This window comes from Salvelinus sp. IW2-2015, linkage group LG15 (genome assembly GCF_002910315.2).
Source record: "Salvelinus sp. IW2-2015 linkage group LG15, ASM291031v2, whole genome shotgun sequence".
NCBI classification, from domain to species: Eukaryota; Metazoa; Chordata; class Actinopteri; order Salmoniformes; family Salmonidae; genus Salvelinus; species Salvelinus sp. IW2-2015.
Genome location: NC_036855.1, coordinates 52,483,437 through 52,499,703, shown reverse-complemented (window position 1 = coordinate 52,499,703; position 16,267 = coordinate 52,483,437). Strand labels below are relative to the sequence as shown.

The 16,267-nt window shown below is 46.2% G+C and overlaps 1 protein-coding gene across 1 annotated transcript in view; it reads right to left on the bottom strand.

Annotated features, from left to right (window-relative positions):
- Positions 1–4,749: 4,749 nt before the first annotated feature.
- LOC111974828 (coiled-coil domain-containing protein 102A-like) overlaps positions 4,750–16,267 on the bottom strand; it is an 82,927-nt gene continuing 71,409 nt past the window's right edge. Inside the window, exon 9 of the mRNA XM_024002855.2 lies at positions 4,750–7,822. The gene's annotated coding sequence lies outside the window, so the exon portion shown is untranslated. The remainder of the gene's footprint in view (positions 7,823–16,267) is intronic.

Here is a 16,267-nt window from a genome sequence, read left to right as displayed (position 1 = left end):
AACACTGACAGCTCCGCGATGACACACAGCACAGGTCTGTGGAGAGGGGGGGCTACACACTGCACAGAATACCCAGGCCTATTGTGAAATACCAAGACAAGGAGGGAGAGAGGGAGAGAGAGAGAGGGAGGGAGAGAGAGGGGGGGGACAAAAGAAGCCGAGAGAAAATGAAAAGTGATATGAAATTATGTAAAATTAACAAGTCCTCTGTCACATAATTGTGTGTCTGCTGAACACTCCCAGAAATGGACCACTTACACATCTAGATGTACACACACATGCAGTGCCTTCAGAAAGTATTCACACCCCTTGATTTTTTACACATTTTGTTGTGTTACAAAGTGGGAGTAAAATGGATTTATATAATTGTAATTTGTTGTCAACGATCTACACAAAATACTATGTAATGTCAAAGTGGAAGAAAAATTCTAAAATCAAAATAAACACTAATACAGTGGCTTGCGAAAGTATTCACCCCCTTGGCATTTTTCCTATTTTGTTGCCTTACAACCTGGAATTAAAGTAGATTTCTGGGGGGTTTGTATCATTTGATATACACAACATGCCTACCACTTTGAAGATGTAAAATATGTTTTATTGTGAAACAAACAAGAAATAGACAAAAAAAAGAAGAAAACTTGATCGTGCATAACTATTCACCCCCCCAAAGTCAATACTTTGTAGAGCCACCTTTTGCCGAAATTACAGCTGCAAGTCTCTTGGGGTATGTCTCTATAGGCTTGGCACATCTTTTTGCTTTTTTTTCTTCTGGACACCCTTCTGTAAAGCCCAGCTCTGTGGAGTGTACGGCTTAAAGTGGTCCTATGGACAGATACTCCAATCTCCGCTGTGAAGCTTTGCAGCTCCTTCAGGGTTATCTTTGGTCTCTTTGTTGCCTCTCTGATTAATGCCCTCCTTGCCTGGTCCGAGGGTTTTGGTGGGCGGCCCTCTCTTAGCAGGTTTGTTGTGGTGCCATATTCTTTCCATTTTTAATAATGGATTTAATGGTGCTCCGTGGGATGTTCAAAGTTTCMGATATTTTTTTATAACCCAACCCTGATCTGTACTTCTCCACAACTTTGTCCCTGACCTGTTTGGAGAGCTCCTTGGTCTTCATGGTGTCGCTTGCTTGGTTGTGCCCCATGCTTAGTGGCGTTGCAGACTCTGGGGCCTTTCAGAACAGGTGTATATATACTGAGATCATGTGACAGATCATGTGACACTTAGATTGCACACAGGTGGACTTTATTTAACTAATTATGTGACTTCTGAAGGTAATTGGTTGCATCTTATTTAGGGGCTTCATAGCAAAGGGGGTGAATATATATGCACGCACCACTTTTCCGTAAAAAAGAAAAGAAAAATATTTTAAAAATTTCACTTCACCAATTTGGACTATCTTGTGTATGTCCATTACATGAAATCCAAATAAAAATCTATTCAAATTACAGGTTGAAAAACGCCAAGGGGGGTGAATACTTTTTGCAAGGCACTGTATATCTTCATTACATAAGTATTCAGCCCCCTGAGATAATACGTGTTAGATTTAACTTTGTCAGCGATTACAGCTGCAAGTCTTTCTGGGTAAGTCTCTAAGAGCTTTCCACACCTGGATTGTGTAACATTTGCCCATTATTCTTTTTCGAAATTCTTGAAGCTTTGTCAAATTGGTTGTTGATCATTGCTAGACAACTATTTTCAGGTCTTGCCATAGATTTTCCAGCAGATTTAAGTCAAAACTGTAGTCATTCAAAAATCATGTTAAACACTATTATTGCACACAGTGTTTCCATGCAATTTATTATGTGACTTGTTCAACAAATGTTTACTCCTGAACTTATTTAGACTTGCCATACCAAAGGGGTTGAATACTTATTAACTCAAGACATTTCAGCTTTTCATTTGTAATACATTTTTAACATTATGGGGTAATATGTGTAGGCCAGTGACAAAAAAAAATCTAAATTTAATCCATTTTCAATGGATTAAACAGTAACACAACTGTTTAATCAGTAACACAACAAAATGTGGAAAAACTCACAGTACAGTATTATATGGTTGTAGCATCCATGCTCACCGTACACAGTTATTACTTCCCTCCTCCACTGACAAACACCCATGGGAGCGAGCTGAGATCGCACATTCAACTACCTGTTGTTAGCAGATTGTYTGCGTGGGTGTGTTGTATGTGAAACTATGTGGATGTGCCTATCTGTCATTATACCTTTCAATAGTTATGTTACATGTGTATAATGTACACTGAGTATGCCAAACATTAGGAACACCTTCCTAGTATTGAGTTGCACCCCCTCCCTCAGAACAGCCTCAATTCGTCAGGACTCTACAAGGTGTCGAACGTTTTCCACAGAGAATGCTGACTCATGTCGACTCCAATGCTTCCCACAGTCGTGTCAAGTTYGCTGGATGGTGGACAATTTGGACCATTTGCATAGTGGAACATTCACACAGGAAWCTGTTGAGCGTGAAAAACCCAGCAACGTTGCAGTCCAACCCACAATCCATGTCTCAAGGCTTACAAATCCTTTAACCTGTCTCCTCCCCTACATCTACACTGATCGAAGTGGATTTAACAAGTGACATCAATAAGGCGTCGTAGCGTTCGCCTGGTCGGTCCATGTCGTGGAAAGAGCCGGTGTTCCTAACGTTTTGTACACTCGGCGTATATTGGAATGAGGTTGGAATAGACACAACTCAGTATCCAATCACATTTTGGCGCAACCAACTGAAGTGAACAGCATGTCAATAGGAGGAAGAACGCGGCGCACTCATACATGACGGAGTGATATTTTGCCATTGGGAGCAGACATGGGGCTGGTGTGGGAGCAGAAAGGTTCATCTATATCCAGATGGGCGTCAGTAGCATGCAGCAGTGGGCAGGTAGGAGGAGAAACCGTGGGTTGGACACATTGGTTGAGTGAGTAGCCTGAAGACTGAGAATCAGAGATCTGCTTGAAGCTATGAAGAACGTTCCCTCTATGAACACTCTCTAGTCATGCAGCCTGGTATCAGTTCATCACAATGTCGTAATACCGAAGAACAGTCAAACACAGTCAGGGCATGGATGCCGTGTCAGTCTATCCCACCGCACTGTACCTTTTCACACTTCTGCGGAGCACGTTGTACTCGAGGGTGTTGAGAGCGTCTTGCGGAACAAAGACGGCGTGAGAGAAGAGACAAGGGAGAGAAGAGTGAGTACCAGAGACAGATGCAGTCAGAGCAACCCACAATGGTGTGGTACTGTACCATGCCAGTTATCCCAGTGGAGGGAACAGCGTGGCCGCTCTCGGGAATAACAATGCAGCATATCAACAGGCACATTCGGGTACAGTTTCCATTTTGACATAAACAACGGAACGCGCACACCCACACATACGAATGCACGCACTCCCTCTCTTTCATTCGTCATACACACTGGCACACACTTGCTACACATTACACACACATAGGGACTAATGCAACAAATAGCCTTGCAGGCTCCATCAAAAGGAGGAAATGGTATTTGAGGCTGATCTATGATTTAGTCCTTTAACCTACATGGAGCGTTAATCAGAGTAGTATAAAATATTCATGAAGCTTCCCTGTCTGAGGGGGTTCATATCACACACTATAATTACTATCATGTCTGCCAGAGGAGAGCCAGAGCACACCATAGCCTAGTATTGTTGGCTCAGGGCTAAAAGTCAGGCAGAGTTACCATTGGTCTGTCTCCATCTCATTCAAGTTGCCACTGAACACTAGAGAGCCAGTGGAGAGATTCACCCAAGCGTGAGTGAGTGTGTAGGAGAGAGAGAGAGAGGGGGAGATACAGAGAGTGCACATGTACGGTACAAATATAGATTCCTATAGAATACATATAGGGATTATAATAACATGGATTTAGGCCTACATTATTTCTTACAGTATTCATACAGTACGAGCCATGCCGTAATACGGGATACTGAATTATTAGTGCGTGCCGGTAAAGCCTCTGAAAAAGTACGTGCAGGTCTTGCTTCAGTTGAACAGGGAAAGACAAAACCCAGCGTCAGCTTTGGTAACACTCAAGCAGGCATGGTGCAGCGAGGGCAGAGAAAGAGAGGAGACTGCAACAAAGAGAGAGGTACAGAGGAGGAGGAGGAAAGAGGAGCGTTGTCTCTCTCGCTCTCTGCGGTGTAATCTGGGTCCTCCTCCTGCTGTCGTTCATGCTAATGGTCTCTGACCGGGAGGGAAGCCACACAGCAGAGTAGAGCAGAGAATAGCAGAGCTGGGACTCTGACTGACGCAGGGACTGAGTGACTGGGGCCTCCTCAGTAATGGCCCAGCAACCAATGGGCCTGAACAGAACCTGACGCAGCATGAAGCTCAGTGTGCTTAGAGAGAACACAACACACAGACTCAAACCCATACAATTACACTCGCATGAATGTGACCACACAAATGTATACAACATAGACTGGYCATAGAATTAGACAGAAGCAAAACAATCCCTGTTCTGCTTACTAACTGACACCAATGCCCAACCTGCAAATGGTTGGTATTGATGAACAGTCTGAAGCCTAATTCCAATGATCTGATCAAAGCTGTTAGACAGAACTCTCCCCTTCTCAGTCTGCTTGCTTCTATCTCTCTCTCTGTCCTTATGCACTGGGCTTAATGAGCTGTAATGAATTGTCTTCAGTACACTGGACATCAGAGAGCCATCCCAGAGCCCTGGTCACATGAGAGAGGACAGAGAGAAGAGGCCAGAGGATAGGCCAGAGAGGAGGAGAGAAGAGAGGACAGAGAGGAGACGGCAGAGAAGAGAGGACAGAGAGGAGAGAACAGAGTGAAAAGGCCAAAGTGAAGAGAACCAGAGGTCTGCCCTGTCAATACCTCAGTGTCAGACATCAAAACATGAACAACCATACAGGTTTGAGGAAGAGGTGAATATACACTGAGTGTACAAAACATTAGGAACACCTTCCTAATATTGAGTTGAACCCCCTTTTGCCCTCAGAACAYCCTCAATTTGCTGGGGCATGGCCTCAACAAGGTGTCAAAAGCGTTCCACAGGGATGCTGGCCGATGTTGACTCAAATGCTTCCCACAGTTTTGTCAAGTTGGCTGGATGTTCTTTGGGTGGTGGACCATTCTTGATACACACAGAAAACTGTTGAGCGTGAAAAACCCAGCAGCGTTGCAGTTCTTGACACACTCAAACAGGTGTGCCTGGCACCTACTACCACACCCCGTTCAAAGGCACTTCAATKTTTTGTCTTGCCTATTCACCGTCTGAATGGCACACATACATAATCCATGTCTCAAGGCTTTAAATGTTTTTTCTTTAACCRGTCTCCTCCCCTTCATCTACACTGATTGAAGTGGATTTAACAGGTGACATCAATAAGGGATCATAGCTTTCTCCTGGATTCACCTGGGCAGTCCATGTCATGGAAATAGCAGGTGTTCCTAATGTGTTGTACACTCAGTGTACAATCCTATCATATGACTCATTACAGAGTTTGGGTGAATGTCACTTTATGTTACAGTACAACAGCCAAGGGGTGTTCAAGTCAATCCACTGGCACAAATAGAACAATGACACAAAATGTACGCCATGTTGCACTGTCGTACAGTAGCAACACGTTGTCTGTGTGTGCTGGAGTAGAGTTGAGAGTCCTCCTGAAGCACTGGTGGCTTGTTTCGGGTCTCTGAAGAGAGGGATTACATTACCAAAGCCTGGCAAACCTCCCCTAAGTGACTGTACTGCATCATTATTCATCACCTAGAGGGAGAGGAAAGGAAGGAGATAAAAACAGGCTTTAAAGTTTAATGTGGGAGAACGCGAGAGTCCTGAGGAGGACGACAAGACCATGGGAGGGAAGAACAGGTCCTGTTCGGGGAGCTTCCTGTTTCGATACTACGCTGCTGACAGAGGGCTGGGAGATCCATTAGATCCAGACCTTTAAGAGGCTAGGTGTCGTAAGGCTGATGGAACTACGGGAAACGTCCCCGCAGTAGGCTGGKCAACACCGCGTCCGTTGAGCAGATTCCCAATGAAATAACACAAGGAAGTAAACGACATCAATGGCGTTTCTCTTCTACCCCGAGACGAGGAAGATATCACATCCTGAGATAGACGTGTCTTGTTTTTGAGGGAAACACATCTGTCTGTCTTTCATTTCATGATTCACTTCCAACCTTGGCCCGAAGGTAATACTGAGCTTCTTTCATGGCACAATAAGCATTCAAGCGCTTACCCCCCCCCCTCCACGCATGTTGAGTTCATGACGGCTCTGATGTTCAGACGACCCTCTGTCAAGATATTATCCAGTCTTACATGTACACACACACACACACACATCTGAGACAATGCTCACGAAGAGAGACAAACAGCGCAAGGTTTATACGTACACTTAACATTTATAGAGCTAAATACAAAAAAAAAACACTGTGGTTCACAGTACAGYTCAATTATCAAAAACATCAACATAAATAATTTGCATGACCGTTACAAATAACTTGGTCCCCGTAGTAGCAGATGAGTAAGTGGGAGTGATAGCCGATGTCTTATTGCTTTCAGAATGAACTGAACAGAAAAGGCCTGCACACTGAATATGCTCCCAATTACCACATCGTTGACAACGTTTCGATCCACAAGGGTCTTGGCCTGACGAAGATCCTTCCGGATCAAAACCGTGCAGTGTGCAGGCCCTTTTCTGTTCTTTTCTAGTATATACTTAATTAGCCCGGCACCTACYCTTTATTTAACGATGTGTGTGTTGACCACAAACTTCTCTTTCAGAATGAACAACCCACTAATGTCGAGAAGTTAATACTGTAGGTCTAACGGACCCGTCCTCTACACAAGCACCTTGTCCCTTAGTGGTTACGGTGAGGGGACATAGCAGTGAAAGGCCTTCATATCCAGTCCCAGTCTCTCCCAAGAATACTGGGAGGATTTAGCTGTCTGACACTGAGCCCAAAACACTGATGAACTAACGACGACCCCAGGTGCCAGGCGCCGAGCACACACCCATAGCACAGTGACCCGAGGGCTAAACGCCCTTACTGTACTGAACTGTATGTACAGCTAACGACACAAATCCAAACGCATTACATAACATTACCAGAACACTGCTGGAACGTCACAGCTAGGTCAACACCCCTTTCTTGAGTGTTTTTTTTTTTAATACATCAGGAAGGATACTGTACAACATTCGCTGGGTGAAGTGACTCGGGACYCAAAGAGAAAGGGACGGAAGGGTGAAAGAGGAGGCGTGAGCTTTCGCCTGAGGAGTGCGACTGAGAGAGCGTTTTTCAACACCGCGGGTGTTGAAGATATGGGAGCGATAGTAATGATGGTTGAGGTGTAGGGAGCTAGAGGGCTGTAGGCTCAGGCTGTAGTGGCTTGTAACCGCAGTGCACTGTGGGTTGTACTGGAGTGTGGTAGTGTAGTGTACTTTCAGTCGTAGTGTAGCGAGGGCTCCCTCTGGAACCCTGCTGGTAGCGCTGTAGTTCACAGGTGCAGGTGGGGACAGGTGTCCATGGCAACCATGTGCCAGTGTTAGTCTCTAACAGGCTGAGCCAGGTCAATGGAGATGAGTAGCCGTCAAGATCAAATCCGTCCAACTCTCAGTCTGTCTGTCTGCGGGACTCGCACGGTGGGAAATGAAGAGGCCCTAGGTCAGAGTCCGTGTGTCCTTCCTTTGTTCATGGGATCTGGATCTGTAGCTCCTCCTCCTCTTCGTCTGGGTCGCTGGGCGGTCCGTCTGGGTTCTCCGGGCTGAACCGAGCTGACCTCATCTTCCCAAACAGGCCCGGGCTCTTCTGCCGCCGCAGTCTAGAACAGAGGAACACAGAGGAGAGGAAGAGTGAGTGGACTTGAGTGAGAAGGCTACTTCAGGTTTTGATCTCGATTTTTCACAACTGGCACTTAAAGGCCCAGCGCTGTCAAAATTCATTTTTCCTGTAAAAGTCTGATTATTCCCTCAACAACTAAGGTATAGCTCTTGCAGAAAATCGCTGTGGAGATCTCAACAGTGACCGAGTAAACAAAGGCATATTTCAGGACTCTGCTTCGGATAAACAAACAATGCATAATTCACCATTGCCTAAAAGCCCAGCACAACGGAGCTGCTTCCGTTGCCAGGTAACACTCAGTTAGCCAGTAATGACCAGTTACTGAGCCACGGCTGCCATACTGGTGATCATATCACCTGGACAACAGTGAAATACTAAGATCATCTCTACAGAGGTAGAGCGGGGGGAGAGGAAGAGAGAGGGCGAGAGAGAGAGAGAGAGAGAGAAAGGMAGGGTCTTCTCTCTACAACCCAGGTACATTTTTTGAAATTCAGCAGAAGGTTCCCATCGGACCTAGCTCTAATGAATCACTCTGAGACTCCGAGAAAAGCTTACATTATTTATCAGCCAGCCGTCTGCCGAATTGATCATCATTTTGAGATGATCCATCGCCTTAACTTGGGCCCCAAATCCTACCTGCGTGTTTGCAGTCGGCTCAGTCTGCGCCATAATGACAAAGACAAACAGGTACAAGAGAAAAGAAGACCCAGTTAATTCCTAAAACCAACAAGCGCTCTATTTGCTGTCTGTTTCGCTCTCTCTTTACCTCTCCGTCTCTCTCTTTACCTTCTCCCGCTCCCTCCTTCTCTCTCTTTTACTTTTACTTTCTCCAACTCCTTCCTTCCTCTGTGTCGCAGCGGGCTCCGTCTATCTGCTGTCACGCTTTATTAGGACACAACAGCTTAACCGTCAGGAAACTTGTGTTTAAGACAATGCCTGTCGTCTGAGTCTGGCCTGGGTAAACGGACCGGCTGTCCAGGTAAATAGAGGATTTATTAGAGATGAGAGGAGGAGCCCAGCCAAGCCCCCAGGCTGTGCAGTTACACTGCTGAACAACTAGAGTTTCTAGACAGTAGCACTTACGAACCTACGGTAGCTAACAACCCTGGGCCAGCCACCACTGTCTGCCTGGGACTGACTGACTCACTGACTCACTGACTCACTGACTCACTGACTCACTGACTGACTCACTGACAGACTCGCTGACAGACTCAATGACAGACTCACTGACAGACTCACTGACAGACTCACTGACTGACTCACTGACTGACTCGCTGACTGACTCGCTGACAGACTCAAAATCAAATCAAATCAAATTGTATTGGTCACATACACATGGTTAGCAGATGTTAATGCGAGTGTAGTGAAATGCTTGTGCTTCTAGTTCCGACCGTGCAGTAATATCTAACAAATAATCAAACAATTTCACAACAACTACCTTTTACACATAAGTGTAAAGGAATTAATAAGAATATGTACATATAAATATATGGATGAGCGATGGCCGAACGGCATAGGCAAGATTCAGTAGATGGTATAGAGTACAGTATATACATATGAGATGAGTAATGTAGGGGATAAAAACATTATATAAAGTGGCTAGTGATACATTTATTACATCCAATTTTTTATTATTAAAGTGGCTAGAGATTTGAGTCAGTATGTTGGCAGCAGCCACTAGTGATGGCTGTTTAACAGTCTGATGGCCTTTAGATAGAAGCTGTTTGAAACTGACCTCGCCTTCTGGATGACAGCGGGGTGAACAGGCAGTGGCTCGGGTGGTTGATGTCCTTGATGATCTTTTTGGCCTTCCTGTGACATCGGGTGGTGTAGGTTTCCTGGAGGGCAGGTAGTTTGCCCCKYGTGATGCGTTGTGCAGACCAGATTACCCTCTGGAGAGCCTTYCGYTTGTGGGTGGAGCAGTTGCCGTGCCAGGCGGTGATACAGCCCGACAGGATGCTCTTGATTGTGCATCTGTAAAAGTTTGTGAGTGTTTTTGGTGACAAGCCAAATTTCTTCAGCCTCCTGAGGTTGAAGAGGCGATGTTGCACCTTCTTCACCACGCTGTCTGTGTGGGTGGACCATTTCAGTTGTCCGTGATGTGTACGCCGAGGAACTTAAAACTTTCCACCTTCTCCACTACTGTCCTGTTGATGTGGATAGGGGGGTGCTCCCTCTGCTGTTTCCTGAAGTCCACGATCATCTCCTTTGTTTTGTTGACGTTGAGTGTGAGGTTATTTTCCTGACACCACACTCCGAGGGCCCTCACCACCTCCCTGTAGGCCATCTTGTTGTTGTTGGTAATCAAGCCTATCACTGTAGTGTCGTCTGTAAACTTGATGATTGAGTTGGAGGTGTGCATGGCCACGCAGTCATGGGTGAACAGGGAGTGCAGGAGAGGGCTGAGAACACACCCTTGTGGGGCCCCCTAGTGTTGAGGATCAGCAGGGTGGAGATGTTGTTAAATGTGTTAAATGCTGTAATCGATGAACAGCATTTTTACACAGGTATTCCTCTTGTCCAGATGGGTTAGGGCAGTGTGCAGTGTGGTTGCGATTGCGTCGTCTGTTGACCTATTGTGGCGGTAAGTAAATTGGAATGGGTCTAGTGTGTCAGGTAGGGTGAAGGTGATATGATCCTTGACTAGTCTCTCAAAGCACTTCATTATGATGGAAGTGAGTGCTACGGGGCGATAGTTGTTTAGCTCAGTTACCTTAGCTTTCTTGGGAACAAGAAAGCTAAGGTCCCTCTTGAAGCATGTGGGAACAGCAGACTGGGATAGGGATTGATTGAATATGTCCGTAAACACACCAGCCAGCTGGTCTGCGCATGCAACGAGGACGCGGCTAGGGATGCCGTCCGGGCCGGCAGCATTGCCTGGGTTAACATGTTTAAATGTTTTACTCATGTTGGCTGCGGTGAAGGAGAGCCCGCAGGTTTTGGTGAGCAAAGAAGTTGTTTAGTTTGTCTGGGAGCAAGACATCGGTGTCCGCAACGGGGCTGGTTTTCTTTTTGTAGTCCGTGATTGACTGTAGACCCTGCCACATACATCTTGTGTCTAAGCCGTTGAATTGCGACTCCACTTTGTCTCTATACTGCTGCTTAGCTGGTTTGATTGCCTTGCGGAGGGAATAGCTACACTGTTTGTATTCGGTCATGTTTCCGGTCGCCTTGCCATGATAAAAGCAGTGGTTCGCACTTTCAGTTTTGCGTGAATGCTGCCATCAATCCACGGTTTCTGGTTGGGGAAGGTTTTAATAGTCACCGTGGGTACAACATCACCGATGCACTTGCTAATAAACTGGCTCACTGAATCAGTGTATACATCAATGTTGTTGTCCGATGCTATCCGGAATATATCCCAGTCCACGTGATCGAAGCAATCTTGAAGCGTGGAATCAGATTGGTCGGACCAGCGTTGAACAGACCTGAGCACGGGCGTTTCCTGTTTTAGTTTCTGTCTATAGGCTGGGAGCAACAAAATGGAGTCGTGGTCAGATTTGCCGAAAGGAGGGCGAGGGAGGGCTTTGTATGCGTCGCGGAAGTTTGAGTAGCAATGATCCAGAATTTTGCCAGTCCGGGTCGCGCATTCGATTTGCTGATAAAATTTAGGGAGCCTTGTTTTCAGATTAGCCTTGTTAAAATCCCCAGCTACAATAAATGCASCCTCAGGATATGTGGTTTCCAGTTTACATGGAGTCCAATGAAGTTCTTTCAGGGTCGTCGAGGTGTCTGCTTGGAGGGGATATACACGGCTGTGATTATAATCAAAGAGAATTCTCTTGGTAGATAATGCGGTCAGCATTTGATTGTAAGGAATTCTAGGTCAGGTGAACAAAATGACTTGAGTTCACTGAGACTCACTGACTAACTCACTGACTGACTCACGACTGACTCACTGATAGACTCACTGATAGACTCACTGACAGACTCACTGACTGACTCACTGACTGACTCACTGGCTGACTCACTGACTGACTTACTGACTGACTCACTGACTGACTCACTGACAGACTCACTGACAGACTCACCGGCAGACCACGCACTCACCGACAGACTCACCGACACTCACTGACAGACTCACCGACAGACTCACGACACTCACTGACTGACTCACTGACAGACTCACCGCAGACTCACCGACACTCACTGACAGACTCACCGACACTCACTAACAGACTCACCGACACTCACTGACAGACTCCACCGACAGACTCACCAGACTCAGTGACTCACCGACAGACTGCAGCGACAGACTCACGACACTCACTGACAGACTCACGACACACTCAACTGACAGACACTCACCGACACTCCAGCTGACAGAACTCACACCGACTGACTCACTGACAGGACTCACCGACCAGACTCACGACACTCACTGACAGACTCACTGACAGACTCACTGACAGACTCACCGACAGACTCACCGACACTCACTGACAGACTCACCGACAGACTCACCGGCTGACTCACTGACTGGCTGACTCACTGACTGGCTGACTCACTGACTCATACTGGAGAGCAGGGAATATGTGAGGTGAGTGAGCTGGCTGGAAATGTACAGATAGTGAGATTTACATTATGAGCTGTCCAGGTTCATGAGTAAGCAATGTGAGCTGGGGAAACGCTCTGAATTTACAAACAAACAATCTGGCAACGCTCTGAATTTACGAACGCCCAGAGCGCACTCTGGCACTCCAGATTGAATTTACGAACACACCTGAAGTGTCTAGCTAGTAATTTGTTATGCTAACAAGCTAGCACGAGGTTGCATAGCAACAGCATCAACTTCCGGTAGACAGGTGTAGTGCTAGTATCCTCAACTGAAAGGATACCGTTTGTTTACAGTATACTAAAATGAACTAATAGTATATAGTATGTAGTATATTTTCATTAAGCATGTAGTATACAGTATGTTAATATGGGTATTCAAACACAGCTCTAGTGATGATACAGGCAGTATCATACGACATGTATCATCATCTAGTGATGATACATGTCGAATGTTCCGTGTATGTTTTGTGATTTCAGGTGAGCAAAGATGGCCTTAAGTGCATGAAAGTGTTACTACACATGTTAAGTGAATGTATAAACAAGTAAGGGTATCAGGGAGATAAGCGATGCTTGTCTTAAAGTTCTCCAGGCACAGAGAAACACACCTACTGTGTTACTAACCGAGTGCCTAGCTAGCCAACTGGCAAGGTGGTGCGTCGCAGTGAGATATGAAATTAGCCACCTGTAACCTCGAGAATATGTGAATGTGTCCATAGTTTCACTTCTTCACTGTTTTATAATGTGAAAATGTGTTTTCTACACGTGTATGTCCTATAAGAGTATGAGAATGGACATATTTGTGATACAGAGACTATTGACCATCATCAGAAGGAGACCTAGTGATGATAAAGGCAGCATATCTGATGTGCCCTGTCTGTCTTGTGATTTWAAAAAAGAAAATGAAATGTTCTAAACTTCTACATGCTAGAAAGTCGGTGACATTATTCAAGTGTGCAACAATACCAGCAATAGAGGGGTGAGTGTGTTCAGTGAGTGTTCAGCGTGTGTTTAGTGAGTGTTCAGTACGAGTTCAGCGTGTGTTCAGTGTGTGTTTAGTGAACGTTCAGTGTGTGTTCAGTCTGAGTGTTCAGCGTTTGTTCAATGTGTTCAGTGTTTGTTCAATGTGAGTGTTTAGTGTTTGTTCAGTGTGTGTTTACTGTGGGTTTAGTGAACATTCACTGTGTGTTCAATGTGAGTTCAGTGTGTGTTTAGTTTGTGTTTAGTGTGTGTGTGTGTGTTCATTGAGTATTCAGCGTGTGTTCATTGAGTGTTCAGTGTGTGTTCAGTGAGTGTTCAGTGTAAGTTCAGTGTGTGTTCAGTGTGTGTTTAGTGAGTGTTCAGTGTAAGATCAGTGTGTATTCAGTGAATGTTTAGTATGAGTTRTGTGTGTGTTCAGTGTGAGTGTTCAGTGTTTGTTCAGCGTATTCAGTGTGAGTGTTGAGTGGTCAGTGTGTGTTCAGAGTGTGTTTAGTGTGTGTTTAGTGAGGTTTCAATTTGTTCAGTTTGAGTGTTCAGTGTTTGTTCAGTGTGTGTTCAGTGAGTGTTCAGTGTGTGTTCAGTGATTGTTTAGTGAGCGTTCAGTGTGTGTTTAGTGAGCGTTTAAAGTGAGTGTTCAGTGTGTGTTCAATGTGTGTTTAGTGTGTGTTTAGTGAGCATTCAGTGTGTGTTCAGTGTGAGTTCTCTGTGTGTTCAGTGTGTGTTTAGTGTTTTCAGAGTGTGTTTAGTGAGCTTTGAGTGTTTGTTCAGTTTGAGTGTACAGTGTTTGTTCAGTGTGTTCATTGTGAGTGTTCAATGTGTGAGTGTTCAGTGTACGTTCAGTGTCTGTTCAGTGTGTGTTTAGTGAGCGTTCAGTGTTTGAGCGTTCAGTGTTTGTTCAGTGTGTTCAGTATGAGTTCAGTGTGTGTTCAGTGAGCGTTCAGTGTAAGTGTTGAGCTGTGCCCCATGCAGCGTCCCTTTTGGGAGACAAAGTGACACTAACGTGACACGGTGGCTCTGCGGGGCCACCTCCGATCCCTCACCCGCAGGCTTCAGCGCCTCACTCTGCACATCAAACGACCCAACACAGCCTCACATAATGAATCCACTCTCTCCTCAATTATGGAGGACCCTGGTCTGAGCTGCAGCTCAAGCAGCAAAGGAAACAGGCGAGAGTTGAACTATTTCTAGAAATGTCCAGGATAGATGGGCGGGCCTGTGCGAAGTGGACCTGCAGTAGTGTGCGTTGCCGTGTGTGTTGTGATGACGCACGGCTAGAATGGCTCCAGGGTGAACTGAGCCTCAGTTTAGAAAGAGAAAGAACACAGCTTCCCACACAGCCAGAGATCACTCTCCGTCAAATTCGGTTATTCACCCAGGTAGAGAGAGAGCCAGCCTCTACGGTGTGTTCGCTACAGGGGAAAACTACTGCAGAATATACTATGTTATTTCCAAGAAGCTGTATCTGTGTTAGTGCTGCCCCCCCATTTACTGCTCTCTGTTCTCATATTCTGTAGTGTAATGCTAGCCTGGTTCCAGGTCTGTTTGTGCTGTCCTGTCAATGTCTGTGGTCCTTGAACATATACAGGAGTTAGCAAGACAACGCCAACAGATGTGGAATCGGGCTAGTATGATGGTGCCAGAGGCCTGGGTGGACCCTCTCTGTTCCCCGTGCCACGTTACTCTACTGGGGGACTCACTGACAGGAACAGAGATCCTTTTAATGGTGCTAAATTACACATAGTGTTTTGACCACAGTCACCCACTAAACGACTAAAAGCTTTTCCATTGCCCAAACACTTAGCAAGGCCATGTTAAGGTGTGAGACAGTACATCTGGAGGAGGAGGAGGAGGAGGAGGAGGAGGAAGAGAGAGAGAGAGAGAGAGAGAGAGAGAGAGAGAGAGAGAGAGAGAGAGAGAGAGAGAGAGGCCGCCGTAGGCAGACCTGGCTCTGAAGAGAAGACAGACACTGCCCACCAAATGAGGTGGAAACTGAGCTGCACTTCCTAACCTCCGGCCAAATGTATGACCATATTAGAGACACATATTTCCCTCAGATTACACAGATCCACAAATAATTTGAAAACAAACCCAATTTTGATTAACTTCCATATCTACTGGGTGAAATATCACATTGTGCCATCACAGCAGCAAGATTCSTGACCTGTTGCCACAAGAAAAGGGCAACCAGTGAATAACATTGTTGTCACGCCCTGACCTTAGAGAGACGTTTTATTTCTCTATTTGGTTAGGTCAGGGTGTGACTTGGCGTGGGCATTCTATGTTGTCTATTTCTTTGTTTTTGMCCGAGTATGGTTCCCAATCAGAGGCAGCTGTCTATCGTTGTCTCTGATTGGGAATCATACTTAGGCAGCCCTTTTTCCCACTCCAGTGCGCCTCCACGGCCCCGCATATCCTGCGCCGGCTCTACGCACTATGTCTCCAGTGCGCCTTCATAGCCCAGTGCGTCCCGTGCCAGCTCTCCACWCTCACGAGCTAAAGTGGGTATCCAGCCAGGATGTGTTCTGGCAGCTCCCCGCACCAGGCTTCCAGTACGTCTCCTCAGTCTGGTGAGACCTGTTCCGGCTCCACATACGAAGCCTCCAGTGATGATCCATGGTCCGAAGCCTCCAGTGATGATCCATGGTCCGAAGCCTCCAGTGATGATCCATGGCACGAAGCCTCCAGTGATGATCCATGGCCCGGAGCCTGTAGTGATGATCCATGACACGAAGCCTCCAGTGAGGATCCATGGCCCGGAGCCTGTAGTGATGATCCATGGCAAGGAGCCTGCAGCTACGGTCCCCAGTCCGGAGCCTGCAGCGACGGTCCCCAGTCTGGAGCCTCCAGCGACAGTCCCCAGTCCAGAGTCTCCAGCGACGGTCTGCAGTCC